The 16,453-nt window shown below is 41.6% G+C and overlaps 1 non-coding gene across 1 annotated transcript; it reads right to left on the reverse strand.

The window, feature by feature from the left end:
• Positions 1 to 3,830: 3,830 nt before the first annotated feature.
• Positions 3,831 to 3,901, reverse strand: TRNAG-UCC (transfer RNA glycine (anticodon UCC)). Its single transcript has one exon. It is a non-coding gene; the product is annotated as a tRNA-Gly (tRNA).
• Between the last annotated feature and the right edge of the window lie 12,552 nt (positions 3,902 to 16,453).

Here is a 16,453-nt window from a genome sequence, read left to right on the forward strand (position 1 = left end):
TTAACCAATGGTTCTGTTGAATCCCTGGTCTAAAGTGTTACATTACTATCTCCCAGTAATCACAGTGGAGGTCTTCTGTGGGTTTTGCTTACCCGACTTCCATTCCCTCTTCTCCAGGTAGCTGAGGTCTGAATTTCCATCAAGGAACCACCTCCCCATACAGTGTATGTGGGAATTGAAGTCATACTATGGCTTCAGGAGTGGACGTAGGACCCCAGCCAGGCCAACTGCACAGCATCCCCCCAGGCAATTGGTGTGTTCAGTTGGGCTTGACCCAAGTCAGGCCAACAAGAGCCTCACTGCTCTTTGCAATGCAGCTATAACTGCTATGATGTGGCCTGAAGATACTTAACAGTCCCAGTTGCCGTCAAGTCAGCTCTGACTCATGGTGAACCCATGTGTGTCAGGGTAGAATTGTGCTCCAAAGGGTTCTCAAGGGTTGATTTTTTGGAAGTAGATCACCAAGCTTTCTTCCCAAGTGCCTCTGGGTGGACTTGAACCATCATCTTTTCGGTTAGCAGGCAGGTGCATTAACCATTTGCACCACCCAGGGACTCCTAGTGACCACCTTTATTATCAGTTGGAAGGAGCCTGCCTGAGAACACAACAGAATAGAAGACAGGAGGGACAGATTCACTTGTGTTCCCAGGTAAACCATACCTAAAAAGCCACCTCTGCCTTTTTCATTATGTAAGACAATACATTCCCTTTTAAAAGGAAGATGAAACTATGTTGAATTCACTTTTAGTACCCCTGGTGGCACAGTGGTTAAGAGCTCAGCTGCAACCCAGAAGGTCCAGAGTTGGAATCCTCCAGCCGCTCCTTGAAAACCCTATGGGGCAGTTCTACTCTGTCCTGTAAGGTCTCTATGAGTCAGAATTGACTTGACAGCAACAGGTCTGGTTTGGTTTCAGGTTAACTGAAAGACCAGGAGCCCTGGTGGTGCAGTGGTTAAGTACTTGGCTTCTAACCAAAAGGTCAATGGTTTGAACCCATCAACTGCTCCTCGGGAGAAGCATGTGGCAATCTGCTTCTGTAAAGATTACAGCCTCGGAAACCCTATGGGGCAGTTCTACTCTGTCAGAGGCTTACTAGTAGTTGGAGTTGACTCAATAGCAATGGGCTTGGTTTTGGTGTTTTTAACTGAAAGACTTAAGAAAAGTGGTATATTTCAGGGAAGACCAGAGAAGTGTCTTTTAGGGAAAATAGATGAATTAAACCTTGTAAACAAGCTAATTAAAACATAGATAAGGTTTGGGCTGTTCCAGTGTAACCCGTTTTAACAAACTCAATTTGCTTAGCTGTCTTCTCGTTATAGCAACTGTAGAGGCATTTATCTGTATTGTCGTTCTGAAACCACTGTCCTGACTCAAAAATTAGCCAGGTCTTATATCATACTTTGAGGTGCACCTGGGCATCTGTGTCTTCATTAACCAGCAGTCCTGCCGAATCCCTGGTCTAAAGCATTACATTAGTATCTCCCAGTGATGACAGATGGGGTGTTGAAACCATTATGGAGCAATTAGTGGTTGGCCCAAGAAAATAGAATTATTCTTTGCTGTCTTCATATAATTGATTCCAATACTTAATATTATTTCCAGTGATTGTGAGGCTCTTTGCTCACACGGCTTCTCTATAGGATGAAAGCTGATTGTTGGATTTCTTTTCTAACCTGCATTTCTGGCAAAACAGAAGGATCTGTGTTTTTTTGTTTGTTTGCTTGTTTTCATGTTTAAGAGACCTCTCCATTTAGTAACATCTAGCTGATGTCCATTGCTGGTGTTTCTCCTGTTGGACAGAAGTTGCTTTGGACCAATTTCATTTAATTCAAAGTAATTGAATTATTCTTGAATGATGAATTTGGAGGAGAAAAGAGAAATATAGGCTCATACCAGGATACCTTGTATGCCCCAGGGAATTACAAAATGAGAAAACAGAGCAAACGGAGCTGAGGTAAGAATCAATAAAGTACTAGAATTAAATTTCTGAGCATTGAAAATACAAGTCTCATTTGGAGTCTTGAAGATGAAAGGGTCTCAAGGACCAGAAAAAATTGACGAAAGCAGAAAAGAGGCCCGCACCTGCTGTACATGACCTTAGGTTTTCTTTTTGTTGTTGTTTTCTTATTTCTTTAGGAAGTGTCTTAGACATGCGGGGCTGCTACAGCAGAAACACCACAAGTGGATGGCATTAACAAATAGAAATTTATTCTCTCACAGTTTAGGAGGCTAGAAGTCCAAATTCAGGATGCCAGCTCCAGGGGAAGGCTTTCTCTCTGTGTCAGCTCTGGGGGAAGGTCGTTGTCATCAATATTCTCCTAGTCTAGGAGCTTCTCATCGCAGGAACCCTGCGTCCAAAGACAAGCTTTGCTCCTGGCTCTTCTTGCTTGATGGTAATGAGGTCCTCTCTCCTTTCTGCTCACTTCTCTCTTATATCTCTCGAAAGAGATTGATTCAAGATACAACCTAATCCTATAGATTTAATCCTGCCACATTAACATAACTGCCTCTAATCCTGCCTCATTAACATTACAGAGATTAGGATTTACAACACATAGAATAATTACATCGGATCACAAAATGGTGGACAACCACACAATACTGGGAATCATAGCCTAGCCAAGTTGACACACAGTTTAGGGGGACACAATTCAATCCATAACAGTAGGATAAGATGATCCAGTACCTTCTTGGTTATGTCCCAGCCCAGAAGCCATACATCTTTTTCTGGAAATATTTTATCATGTGTCTATAAAAGATAAGAATTTTTTAAAAATAACCACAATACCATATGACAGATAACAGATGATAATAACTTCTTTTTACTGTGGTAAAAATATAGATAACACAACATTTGCCAGTTCAACATTGTTTAGGAAGCACTGAGTTTCTGTTTATGATGACAGAAAATTTGACAGTGTGTATGGGTGATGTTTGCACAATATGATTGATGTAATTGATCTCCCTGAATTGTACATGTGAAAAATGTTGAATTGACCATAACTTCATAATATCACCAAATATCCTCTTTCTCATGCTCCTTCTTCCCCTCCTCCTCCTACTCTTCCTCTTCCTCTCTTTCTCTTTCTCTTTCTTTTTTTACAGTTGACCTATCCAAGTTAGGATCCAGACAAGGCCATATCTTGAAGTTTGCTCATATGTCTCATAAATCTCTTTTTCTATTGGTCCCCCTTTCTCCCTCTTTTAATTTCTTTGCAGTTGATTTGATGAAGACGTCATAGAGTTTCCCATAGTCTGGATTTTTCTGACCCCATCTCTTTGGTTTCATTTAATGTGTTTTTCTCTCCTCTGTGTTGTGAACAGACTCAGATTCAATATTTTGGCCAGAAGATTCCATATGTGGAGTCATGCCCTCCCATCAGGAGCCACATAGTGTTTGTGTTCTCCTGTCTTTGTGACGTCAGCAGTCATTATTGCACTCGCAGATGGAAAATGGTGAACTTCTGGTCCTATCATTCCATCACCATTTGTGAGCTGGACCTCTTCAATATAAAGAGAAACCTTCCCAAGTAAACCATTTAGTTACTCCAAGGTGGTGGTGGTAATTGCGAGCTGCTGTTGAGTCGGCCTCTGACTCATGGCAACCCCATACACAACAGAATGAAACACTGTCTGGTCCTGCACCATCCCCGTGATCGGTTACAGATCAGAACGTTATGATCCATTGGGTTTTCATAGGCTGATTTTTAGAAGTAGACACCATGCCTTTCTTCCTAGTCTGTCTTAGTCTGCAAGCTCCGCTGAGGTCTATTTAGCATCATAGCAACACACAGATTTCCACTGACAGATGGGTGGTGGCTGCACATGAGGTGCATTAGCTGGGAATTGAACCCAGACCTCTTGCACGGAAGGCAAGGATTCTACCACTGAACTACCACTGCCCCTCCCTCTAAGGTACAGTTCATAAAATAAAGAAAAAAAGCTTGATTCTTCCCCTTTATGTGCTAGCTTTCAGAAGAGTGAGTTGGTTCCCTGTCACCCTTCCAAAGAAACCAATGTGCTGCTTCTGCTACTACACATTTACTCTTGGATGTTAACACAGCTGGTGTGTTTCCACCCACTGCTGTTACTTCTCGTTCTGATGCTCTCAGTGTGCCACCCAGCTTTGGCCAGTGGGATGCTGTTCAAGTCAGCTCTGAGCCCTTTGACGTGACCTCAGCTTTGCTTTTTATTATTGTTTTCTTGTTTGCTTTAGTAGGATAAGATGATCCTTCTTGGACGTATCCTGGCCCAGATCTGGAATCAGCCATTTCTCCAAGGAGCTCTGGCTTGTTTTAGGAGGAAATGGTGTTTAGTTATCACAATAGAGATGCTAGGAGTGTTTATTGCTACTATTTAGGTCGTGGTTCCAAGCTTTTCCAGTGGACAGAGGTAGGAAATCTGTGTTTTAAGAGAAAAGGCATCACAAGTCCGTACTGAGATTTCCAATTCAAATTTAAGGTAGCCATTTTTTTTGTTAAATTATTTTGTTTCGTAGCTTTCTGTCTTTCTCTTAAGCTGATGCAGTGTGATGGATCACTTTTGTGTGGCCTTTCTCGCCACGGTAAGTATAACTCCCACCCAAGTGATTAGGTGGGACTGTGCAAATAAGGTAATTGTGGCCCACCGAGGAGATTAGTCAGTTTTGTCATCCCACTAGGCTTAAAGTGAGCCATCCCAGAGGTGGGAAGGAGAAGATCCCACCATCACCAAGGAAGAAGGGCCAAGAGCTGAGCACGTCCTTTAGACCTGATATCCCTGCACTGAGACCCTCCGAGACCCAGTAGAGACAGAGAGAGCTGTAACACTGGAGATGGCAAGACATGGAGAAGCAGCAGCAGAGAAAAGGCAGCAGCATAGGCAGCAGAACCAAGAGACCGGCAGGATATGGTGTGATGGGTTTCCCAGCCCATGAGCTAGAGCTGAGCGCCTTCAGGCCAGGGCTTACTGGTGGAGTGCGGTGCCTAAGGGCATTTATCAGCAGAGCTAAAAGAACTTTGTAACACTTGCCCAAGCAGGGCAGAGGCTGAGGGCCAGGGAGAGGCCTGTCTGTGGGCATGGCTGAGAAGAGGCTGTCCTGATGGAAGAACTGTATCCTGAGCATTCCTGAACCTGAATTGTAACTTGTTACTTCGCTAATAAACCCCATAATCATGAGTATTGTCTGTAAGTTCTATGCAGCCATTGCAATGAATTATCGAACTCAGCAGACAAGTAGAGAGTGCTGCGGGAGGGACAGTTGGTGTCAGAACTGGTAAAGATGGCAGAGGGAGGAGACATGTCTGACCTCTGCCTCGTAGGAATCTGCCTTGGGCTGTTAATCTTGATTCTCCTTCCCCCTTGTGAAGATAGAGGACATCAGACGCCGCTGCCATGCCGTTCTTACGGCTGATTTTCTCATTTTCTGATGACATCAACATAATTTCTTATTAATTACCTCCTGCATTTATTTAAATAGATTCTAAATAACAATGACCATATTGTAATTAATAATACAATTATTGAAAGGAAAAAAATATTTCTTTTCAGTCTTTCTGCCCTTAATATATCTCCCACTGGATATACTGTGAAATTACTATTTGTTGGTGTTATTATTTTTTATAGTCACTTAAGTCCATTCCTCTCTGTGTGGGTTAAGCCAACAGCTACACGTAAAGTGTACATGTTTCATTTTGCTTTTAATTTTGAGGAAGTATCACATTAAAAGCAAAATCCCACCAAACCACAGACAATAGCTTCTGTTACCGTGTTGACATTTGTGCTTCTAGTTACGTTCACGGATATTGTTACAAAAATGGAATCCTAGCTGCCTAACGCTTTATATTTGCTTTCTTCCCTCCAGGGTGTATCATAAGCCTCTTTCCATGTCACTGAGATATTTCTAAATCATTATTTTAGCAGCATCATAGTCTTTTATCATTTAGATGAATCGCAACTCTCTCTGCTAAACTCCTCTTGTTGGCCATTTAGGTTGCTCACAATTTTTCCCAACTTTAAACAATACTGTGATGAATATCCTCGGGACCAAATGTGTTCACACATCCCCAAATTACTGCTTGAGGATACATTTCTATAAACGTATTTGCTGAGCCAAAAACAATAAAATAAACTACTCACGTTAAGGGTTTTTGTGTCACACAGCTAAAGCTCCCTCTTGAAGTATTTGAGAGTTCCCACGTCCCGGAACTCTCACCAGCACGAGGCATTGTAGTTCGTTTTTTAACTTGTCTAATCTGAAAGGTAAATATAGCATGTGCTCATTGACGACACAGACGTTTATTTAAGTGGATTACTGTAAGTATTTATTTATTCACTCTGTCATTCAACGAACATGGAATTCAGTGTTTACTATTTGCTCTGCCTTGTGCTGTGTCCTGGGGTCATCGCACTGAACAACACAGATGTGTTCCTCCCCTCGGGGGCTCAGAGTCTGGAGGAGAGGAGAAACGTCTGACTAAGTGTAAGCGCTCTGAATGAGCAGTGCAAAGCATCAGGAAGGTGCAGAATAGGGAGACTGAGTGAGACCAGGGGTCACAGAGAGGATGCCAACGTTTGAGCTGAAGTCAAAAGGATGAGTAAGCTGTAATAACCTAGAGATACGCAGGCAATGAGAGGAAGAACAACTCAAAGAGCTAAAACAGCATGTGCAAAGGCCCTGGGGTGTGACTTACCTCTTGTATGCAAAGACTCTGATCATGAAAGAGGATTCAGAACTCAAGCAATCCATCTCCTGCCTGCCTGTTCTATGTGGGACCCAGTTTAATACAGTTATACCCATTGCTGTCAAGTCAATTCCGACTCATGGTGACACTACAGGACAGAGTAGAACTGCCCCATAAGGTTTCCAAGGCTGTGATCTTTATGGAAGCAGATTGCCATATCTTTTGCCAGTGGAGAAGCTGGTGGGTTCAAACTGCCAACCTTTCAGTTAGCAGCTTAGTGCTTAACCACTGCACTACCAGGGCTCTTTGATGCTGTTGTAAAGAGTAAGAAAAGAGATGCAAAGCAAGACTTCAGCATCTCGTCTCAGACTCCACTCCTTAGTGTATGCTTCTACAGCTCCATCACTCTTGCCAACATCAGCAACAAGTGTCTCTTCATCAGCCCTTAATCCTCCCCCAACCAAACCATGTGATCAAGATGATGTACAACAGCTGAACACCCCGGGCAGATTAGAAAGAGAAATCTTTATAATTACACTGGCTCGCTGTTATTTAAATATTTACCAACATTAAACACCAAAGGGCTGTGCAAATTATCCAGGGATTCATATTGTTCCAAGCTAATATTCTTGGTGCAGTATTATGCAAATTGCATAAACTTTATTTTGTTGTTGTTGCTGCAAGCAGCACCTCCCAAGGCAGCCGTTCACTGGGTTGAAACAGATAAAGTTTTAATAATAAATAGTGATGTTGAATAAGTCACAAAGTTTGTGCAATGCTAATGTACTCATTCACCCTGGGGTAGTTTATTAGACAAACAAGTAACATTTCCTGCTCTGCTTTTGCTCAAGTGGCATCGTTTTCCTGGAAATGTTGGCGCAATAAATTATTTCAACCCATTAAGTGTTAACGAACAAATCATATTCACTTGCAATCTGTCATGAATTGCTGAGAATTGAGATTTAAACACTGAAATTATACATTATTTTTACTTTACAAAAACAAAGCTGGTTAAGAGAAATTAAACTTGGCTGAAATGGAAACAAAACGGTACGTCTGATGTTGAATATTTTAAGCCTGCAAAGGAGGCTGCAAATTGTTTCATTAATATTCAGAACACTTCAGCATGCATGCGTGACAATGAGAACATGCGAATCGTGCCATGGCATGGGAATACCCATTAGCAGCAACATCTCTGGGCAGTCGGCATCCCCCACGTTATGCCAGTGTTGGTTCAGGATGGGGCAGAGCCCTGAGCACCTGGAAGGTGGCCTGGACCAGGATGACCTCCCTCTTGTCATCCGCAGGGCTGAACTGATTCAAGGCAACAAGGTGTCATCCATCTGTGCTCACAGCAACTTGCTTTAGGTTAGAGAGGTGATTAGGAATTACCTTGGAAAAAAGCACCCAGCATCAAATAGCTGGGAACAACTTAATTGTGCATCAGAGAGCCACTGGCTAAAGAAAAATGCCATCTGGCCCCATGATAAAGGTCCTACGGCTAGGAAAGAGGAGGAGGTAAATCCCTATGGTCTGAAACTTATTTCTAATGTATATATTTTTACATTTCTAACAGGAATTTTCTTGAAGAAAATCCTACTGGCAGAAATCTACACCAGCCATGAGTGGTGATGCTTCTTCACAAAATGCACACACTTGTGTAACTAGGATCAGCAGATGAAGCAATACCAGCACCCCAGAAAGCCCCTGCTGTCTCAGTGTCTCTCCATGCAGAGTGACCACCATCCTAACTTCTGATATCCTAGATGACTTCTAGAAACATGTACTCTCTTGGCTGAGTTCTTTCAATCAAAATTGTGTCCATGAGATCTGCCCACATTGTGGCCTGTAGCTGTAGTTCGTTCATTCTCATTAAGGGATAGTGTTCCAAGGCATAAATATACCACAGTGTCTTTACTCATGCTTCTGTTGATGGATGTTTGGGTTCTCTCCAGTTTGTAGTTATTACAAATAGTGCTGCTGTAAATATTCTTGCACATTTCTCTGGTAAATGCCAAGATAGGATTTTTAAGTAAGCATAGACAGACAGACTGGGGTTGCGGTGTGTGCACACTGGTATGAAAAAGGGTAGGGGTGTAGAACACACGCAAATGCATATACGCACTCACATCAAATATTAGCTTGCTTGCCTGTGCAGAGACCAATTTTTTTTTTTTAATGCAGAGACCGATTTTTGAAATATATAAAAATGAGAACAGTGTTGGCCTTTGGGAAGAAAGTCTAAGGGACTGGGGGTGTAATCGTTAAGGTTGTGTGTCAACTTGGCTGAGCCATGATTCTTGGTGGTCTGGCAGTTACGATGTAGTTTGACAGTCACCTCCATGATGAGGTGATCACCTCCATAGTGGGATCTGCTGTGAGTAGACTATCAGTGGAAAGGGAGTTTCCTTGGGCATGTGGCCTACATCAAATAGAAGTGGACTTTTTGGAAAGGCTCATTGGCTTTTGCTGCCTCTGGATCCAGCAGCTAGCTCCTGTTCATCTGACCTCTGGTTCTTAGGACTTGAGCTAGCATCTTACCTTCTGTCTTGCCTTCCAAGCTTGGTATTCATTGATCTTTGCATCCTGTGAGCAAGAGCCCTGCTCTCTGACCTGCCAATCTTGGGTTCAACAGCCCCTGCAGCTACAAGAATCAGGAGACACTTCTATCCTGACCCATGGACTTGGGACATTCCAGCCTCTACAACTGCATGAGCCATTTCCTTAGTATAAATCTCTCTATGCATATGTATATATGCTTTACTGGTTTTGCTTCTCTAGATAACTCAGCCTAAGACAGGGGGAGACTTACTTTTTATTATTTTTTGTACTGTTCTGAATTTTTCAAAAGGCACAGATTAAGTTTTCAAAATAAAATTAGTTATTCAAAGACGGGAGGTTATAATGAATCCAAAGCCATTTACGTGTGAACATTGGGTCATTGTGATAACTTTAAGTTTTACCTTCCTTCAGCTGTCCTTTCAGTTTACAAAGTGCCTTCCCAAAGAGGACATCACTTGCTGCTTGCAATAAAAGAGGTGAGAAAGCATTTGTTGAACATCGCTGTGCCAGACAGGGTGTTAAATACCTGAACACAGTTATTTCATTTGATCTTCATAACCTACCTAGGAAATCGGCCTTATTAAATAACCCCACTTCTCTAATGAGGCAAGTGGAGGTCAGAGAGGTGAGGAGACTTGCCCTGGGTCACATGGCTACTAAACAGCCTTTGGTCCCTCAGTCACATGCAATGTCCACTAACTAGTACCTCAGGGAGCTTGTAACACACTGGAGTAGACATGGGAAGATGAAGGAAGATGCAGGAGACAGGGACATTTGAAGTCATTCTCCCCCAGGGTTACAGGGCAATCCTTGAACACACGTGGGGCCCCTGCCCCTTCGCATTCCTAATGCAGGTTGTAGCTTTAATGATCCCACTGAAAGAGTATAGCAATGCTGTCTGAATTAGCTTCCTTAGACGAGCGGATGGCAAATGGTTTCTGTAAAGGGACAGGTAAAAAATATTTTAGGCTTTGCAGGCTGGGTGGTCTAAGCAGAAACCACTCAACTCTGCATCATGGTAACAACAAAAACATCCAGAGACAATACATGAAGGAGTGTGCGGGGCCGTGTGCAAAGAAAACTTTATGGACACTGAAATTTGAATTTCATATAATTTTCACAAGGAGCCCTGGTGGCACAATGGTTAAGCCCTGGGCTGCTAACCGAAAAATCAGTGGTTCAAACCCATGAGTGGCTCCACGGGAGAAAGACCTGGCAATCTACTTCTGTAAAGATCACAGCCTTGGAGACCCTATGGAGCGGTTCTACTTGTCCTATAGGGGTGCTAAGAGTCGGAATTGACTCCATGACAACAGGTTTTTTGGTTATAATTTTCACGTGTCATGAAATCCTCTTCTTTTATTTTTTCAACTATATAAAAACCACTCTTAGCTCATGGACCGTACAAAAACAGGCAAGGGGCTGTTTGATCTACTGGTTGCAGTTTGCTGATGTTTGCTTTAGACAGATACAAAATTAGGATGGTACTCAGCCACCGAACAGAACTAAAAACTAAACTCCTTTTAGTTGCAAGATGGGAACAGAACAAATGCTGTCTACTCTACATGAATTGCAGGGTCTTCACGGATCGCACCTGCCACAGGGTCTCAATTTCTTCATCTGTAAATTAGAATTATTCTGTATTCAGCTGGCCTAGAGTCAAATCCTAGCTCCATGACAGGCTCCACTATACCTGGGTAAACGTCAGAAATTTTTTTTATCCTCTGTAAGTCTCTAAGTTTAAAATGTTAAAAATGTTAAAATGTTAAGTATCTAAGTTTAAAGTATTAAAAAGTAAACATTTCACTTTGAGGACTAAGGTGCACCTGACCCAAACCACGGTATTTTCAATCGCCTCATATGCATGTGAAAGCGGGACAATGAATAAGGAAGACCAAAGAAGAATTGATGCCTTTGAATTACGACTTTAACGAAGAATATTGAATATACAATGGACTGCCAGAAGAACGAACGAATCTGTCTTGGAAGAAGTACAGCTATAATGTTCTTTAGAAGCAAGGAAGGCCAGACTTTGTCTCACATACTTTGGACATGTTATCAGGAGGGACCCGTCTGTGGAGAAGGACATCATGCTTGGTAAAGTAGAGGGTCAGAGAAAAAGAGGAAGATCCTCAGTGAGATGGATTGACACACTGTCTGCAATAATGGGCTCAAACATAGCAACCATTGTGAGGATGACACAGAACCAGGCAGCATTTTCTTCTGTTGTACATGGGGTCGCTATGAGTCAGAACTAACTTGATGGCATCTAACAACAGGAAGAAGTCTCGCAGTATATAAATAAAGGATTAGGGTAGTGCCTGCCTTATGGAGCTGTGATGAGGATGGACTGATAATGCACATAAATGCTTAGCAGAGTTCCTGGAACACCACTGGTGCTCAATAAATACGGTCTAACAGTAAACGGGCAGGTAGTGGTGTTGTTGTTGTTAGCTGCTGTCAAGTCAGCTCCAACTCGTGGAGACCTTAAGTAAACAGAATGAAACGTGGCCCGGTCCCTCACCATCTTCGTGATTGTCGACATGCTTGAGTCCATTGCTGTAGCTGTTGTGTCATTCCATCCCGTAGAGGGTTTTCCTCTTTTTCGCTGACCATCTACTTTACCAAGCCGGACGTCCTTTTCTAGCAATTGGTCTTTTCTGATGACTTGCCCCAAGTAAGTGAGCTGAAATCTCATCATCCTTGCTTCTAAGGAGCTTTCTGGATGTGTTTCTTCTAAGACTGATCAGTTCGTTCTTCTGGCAGTTCATGGTATGTTCGGTATTATTCACCAACACCTCAATTGTTGTTGTTGTTAGGTGCCTTTCAGTTGGTTCCAGTTCATAGCGACCTTATGTACAACAGAACAAAACACTGTTCAGTCCTGCGCCATCGTCACAATCGTTGTTATGCTTGAGCCCATTGTTGCAGCCACTGTCTCAATCCATCTCGTTGAGGGTCTTCCTCTTTTTAACTGACCCTCTATTTTACCAAGCATGATGTCATTCTCCAAGGATAGGTCCCTCATTAAAACATGTCCAAAGTGTACGAGATGAAGTCTCAAGATCTTTGCTTCTGATGAGCATTCTTGCTGTATTTCTTCCAAGACAGATTTGTTTGTTCTTCTGGCAGTATATTCAATATTCTTTGCCATCAACATAGTTCAGAGGCATCAATTCTTCAGTCTTCCTTATTCATTGTCCAGCTTTCGCATATATATGAGGCGATTGAAAACAAATGGCTTGGGTCAGGCACACCTTAGTCGTCAGAGTACCATCTTTGCTTTTCAACACTTTAAAGAGGCCTTTTGCAACAGATTTACCCAACGCAATGCATTGTTCGATTTCTTGACTGCTGTTTCTATGGGCATTGATTGTGAATTCAAGAAAAATGAAATCCTTTACAACTTCAGTCTTTTCTCCGTTTATCATGATGTTGCTTATTGGTCCAGTTATGAGGATTTCTGTTTTCTTTATGTTGAGGTGTAATCCATACTGAAGGCTGTAGTCTTTGATCTTCATCAGTAAATGCTTCAAGTCCTCTTCACTTTCAGTAAGCAAGGTTGTGTCATCTGCATAACGCTGGTTGTTAATGAGCCTTCCTCCAATTCTGATGCCCCATTCTTCTTCATGTAGTACTGCTTCTTTGATTATTCTCTCAGCATACAAATTGAATAGGTATGGTGAAAGGATACAACCCTCACGCACACCTTTCCTGACTTTAAACCATGTAGTTCTGCAGTTCTGTTAAAAAAAACTGCCTCTTGATCCATGTATAGATTCCTCATGAGCACAATTGAGTGTTCCAGAATTCCCATTCTCTTCAATGTTATCCATAATTTGTTATGATCCACACAGTCGAATGCCTTAGCATAGTCAATAAAACACAGGTAAACATCTTTCTGGTATTCTCTGCTTTCAGCCAGGATACATCTGACATCAGAAATGATATCCCTGGTGCCACATCCTCTTCTAAATCCAGCTTGAATTTCTGGCAGTTTGTGACGGTTAAGATTGTGTCAACCTGGCTGAGCCATGATTCTCAGTGTTTACATGTGATCACTCCCATGATGGGATCTGCTTTGAGTAGCCAATCAGTTGAAAGGGAGTTACTTGGGAGTGGGGCCTGCATCTGAATATAAGCTGACATTCTGGCTTTTTGCTGCTCTGGATCCTGCAGTGGCTGCCTCCTGTTCATCTGACCTCTGGTTCTTGGAACTTGAGCTATCACCTTATCTGCAGATCTTTGGATTCCTCCATCTTCACAGCCTGTGAGCAGGAGCCCTGCTCTCTGACCTGTCGATCTTGGGTTCAACAGCCCCTGCAGCTACGTGAATTAGGAGAAGCCTTGTGGTCTTGCCTGTCAATCTTGGGATTAGTTGATCTTCACAGACTGTGAGCGGAAGTCCTGATCTCCGCGACCTGCCGATCTTGGGTTTGCCAGCCCCTGAGGCTATGTGAATCGAGAGAAGCCTGTATCCTGATCCACGGACTTGGAACATTCCAGCTTCTTCAATCAAGTGGGCTGTTTCCTTGATATAAATCTTTCTTTCTATATATTTATACGCTTACTGGTTTTGTTTCTCTAGAGAATCCAGCCTAAGACACAGTTCCCTGTTGATATACTGCTGCAGCCGCTTTTGAATGATCTTCAGCAATATTTTACTTGCATGTGATATTAATGATATTGTTCGATAATTTCCACATTCGGTTGGATCACCTTTCTTGGGAATAGGCATAAATATGGATCTCTTCCTGTCAGTTGGCCAGGTAGCTGTCTTCCAAATTTCTTGGCATAGACAAGTGAGCACTTCCAGTGCTGCATCCGTTTGCTGGAACAACCCAACTGATATTCCATCAATTCCTGGAGCTTTGTTTTTCAACAATGCCTTCAGTGTAGCTTGGACTTCTTCCTTCAGTACCATGGGTTCCTGATCATATGTTACCTCCTGAAATTGTTGAACGTCGACCAATTCTTTTTGGTATAATGACTCTGTGTACTCCTTCCATCTTCTTTTGATGCTTCCTGCATTGTTTAATATTTTCCCCTGTAGAATCCTTCAGTATTGCAACTCGAAGCTTGAATTTTTTCTTCAGTTCTTTCGGCTTGAGAAATGCCAAACATGCTCTTCCTTTTTGGTTTTCTATCTCCAGTTCTTTGCACATATCATCATAACACTTTACTTTGTCTTCTCGAGCTGCCCTTTGAAATTTTCTGTTCAGTTCTTTCACTTCATCACTTTTTCTTTTGTTTTAGCTACTCAACATTCAAGAGCAAGTTTCAGAATCTCTTCTGACATCCATTTAGGTCTTTTCTTTCTCCCCTGTCTTTTTAATGGCCTCTTGCTTTCTTCATGTATGATGTCCTTGATGTCATTCCACAACTCGTCTTGTCTTCAGTCATTAGTGTTCAACATGTCAAATCTATTCTTGAGATGGTCTCTAAATTCAGGTGAGATATACTCAAGGTTGTACTTTGGCTTTCATGGACTTGTTCTAATTTTCTTCAGTTTGAACTTGAATTTGCATATGAGCAATTGATAGTCTGATCTGCAGTCAGCCTCTGGCCTTGTTCTCACTGATGATATTGAGATTTTCCGTCATCTCTTTCCATAGATGTAGTCGATTTGATTACTGTGTGTATTCCATCTGGTGAGGCCCATGTGTATAGTCGCTGTTTATGTTGTTGAAAAAAGGTATTTGCAATGAAGTTGTTGGTCTTGCAAAATTCAATAATGCGATCTCCAGCATCATTTCTATCACCAAGGCCACACTTTGCAACTACCAATCCTTCTTCTTTTGTTTCCAACTTTTGCATTCCAATAACCAGTAATTACCAGTGCATCCTGATTGCATGTTCGATCAATTTCAGACTGCAGAAGTTGGTAAAAATCTTCAATTTCTTCATCTTTGGCCTTAGTGGTTGGTGCGAAAATTTGAATAATGGTCGTATTAACTAGTCTTCCTTGTAGGTGTATGGATATTATCCTATCACTGACAGCATTGTACTTCTGGATAGATCTTGAAATGTTCTTTTTGATGATGAGTGCAACACCATTCCTCTTCAAGTTGTCCTTCCCAGCAAGTTATCATTCCTGGCATAGTAGACCATATGATTGTCCAATTCAAAATGACCAATACCAGTCCATTTCAGCTCACTAATGCCTAGGGTATCGATCTTTATGTATGCCATTTTATTTTTGACAATTTCCAACTTTCCCAGATTCATATTTCGTACATTCCAGGTTCCAATTATTAATGGATGTTTGCAGCTGTTTCTTCTCATTTTGAAAAGTTGAGTGGTACGAGTCAACTTTTGAGTAGGCCAAAATTATTTGAACAAAATTGATAACACATAAAAAGTAAAAAATGATAAAACTGAATTTATCAAAATAAAAATTTGTGCCCTTTAAAAGATAGTATTAGAGAAATAAACACAGCTACAGAAAGGGAGAAAATATTCTCAATATCTAACCAAGACCTTGTATCCTAAATATTTAAATAGCTTCATTAAATCAATAAAAAGCTAAACATCCCAATTAAAATTGTGAGAAAAAGATTTGAACAAACTCCACAGAAGAAGACAACAAAAAGAAGTGGTAATAAGCACATGATAAGGTCGTTAACATCATCTGTGATTAGGGAAATCCAAATTAAATCTATGAGATAACATGTCCCATCCGCTAATGCAACTAAACTGAAAATGACTGACAATACCAAATGTTGGCAAGGATGTGGAGCAACTGGAACTCTAATACATTGCTGGTAGGCATATAGAATTGCACTGTCATTTTGGAGAACTTTTTTGCAGTTTTGTATAAAGTTATGAGCCAGCAATTCTACCCCTAGGTACTTAACCAAGAAAAATGAAAATATGTGCCCACAAAAAGACTTGTGTAAGAATAGTCATAACAACCTTAGTTATAATAGCCCCAAACTGGAGACAACCTAAATGTTTATCAACAGGTGAATGGATGAACAAATCGAGGTATACAATGAAATGATACTCAGCAATAAAAAGGAATGAACTCCTGCTAATACACAACAACATGGATAAATCTCCAGAAAGCTAGACACAAAAGAATATATTCTAGAGTTCCGGCAAGATGGCACTCTAGGTAGAAGCACCACGCTGTCCCTCCACAGCAAAGATCCAAAAAACTAAGCCAAACAGAGAATGCAACAATCCTGAAACCCTAGAACATCAAATGAAGAGATAAAGAACTCAGCC

Source organism: Trichechus manatus, unplaced genomic scaffold, assembly GCF_000243295.1.
Source record: "Trichechus manatus latirostris isolate Lorelei unplaced genomic scaffold, TriManLat1.0 scaffold00008, whole genome shotgun sequence".
In the NCBI taxonomy this organism is placed as follows: Eukaryota; Metazoa; Chordata; class Mammalia; order Sirenia; family Trichechidae; genus Trichechus; species Trichechus manatus.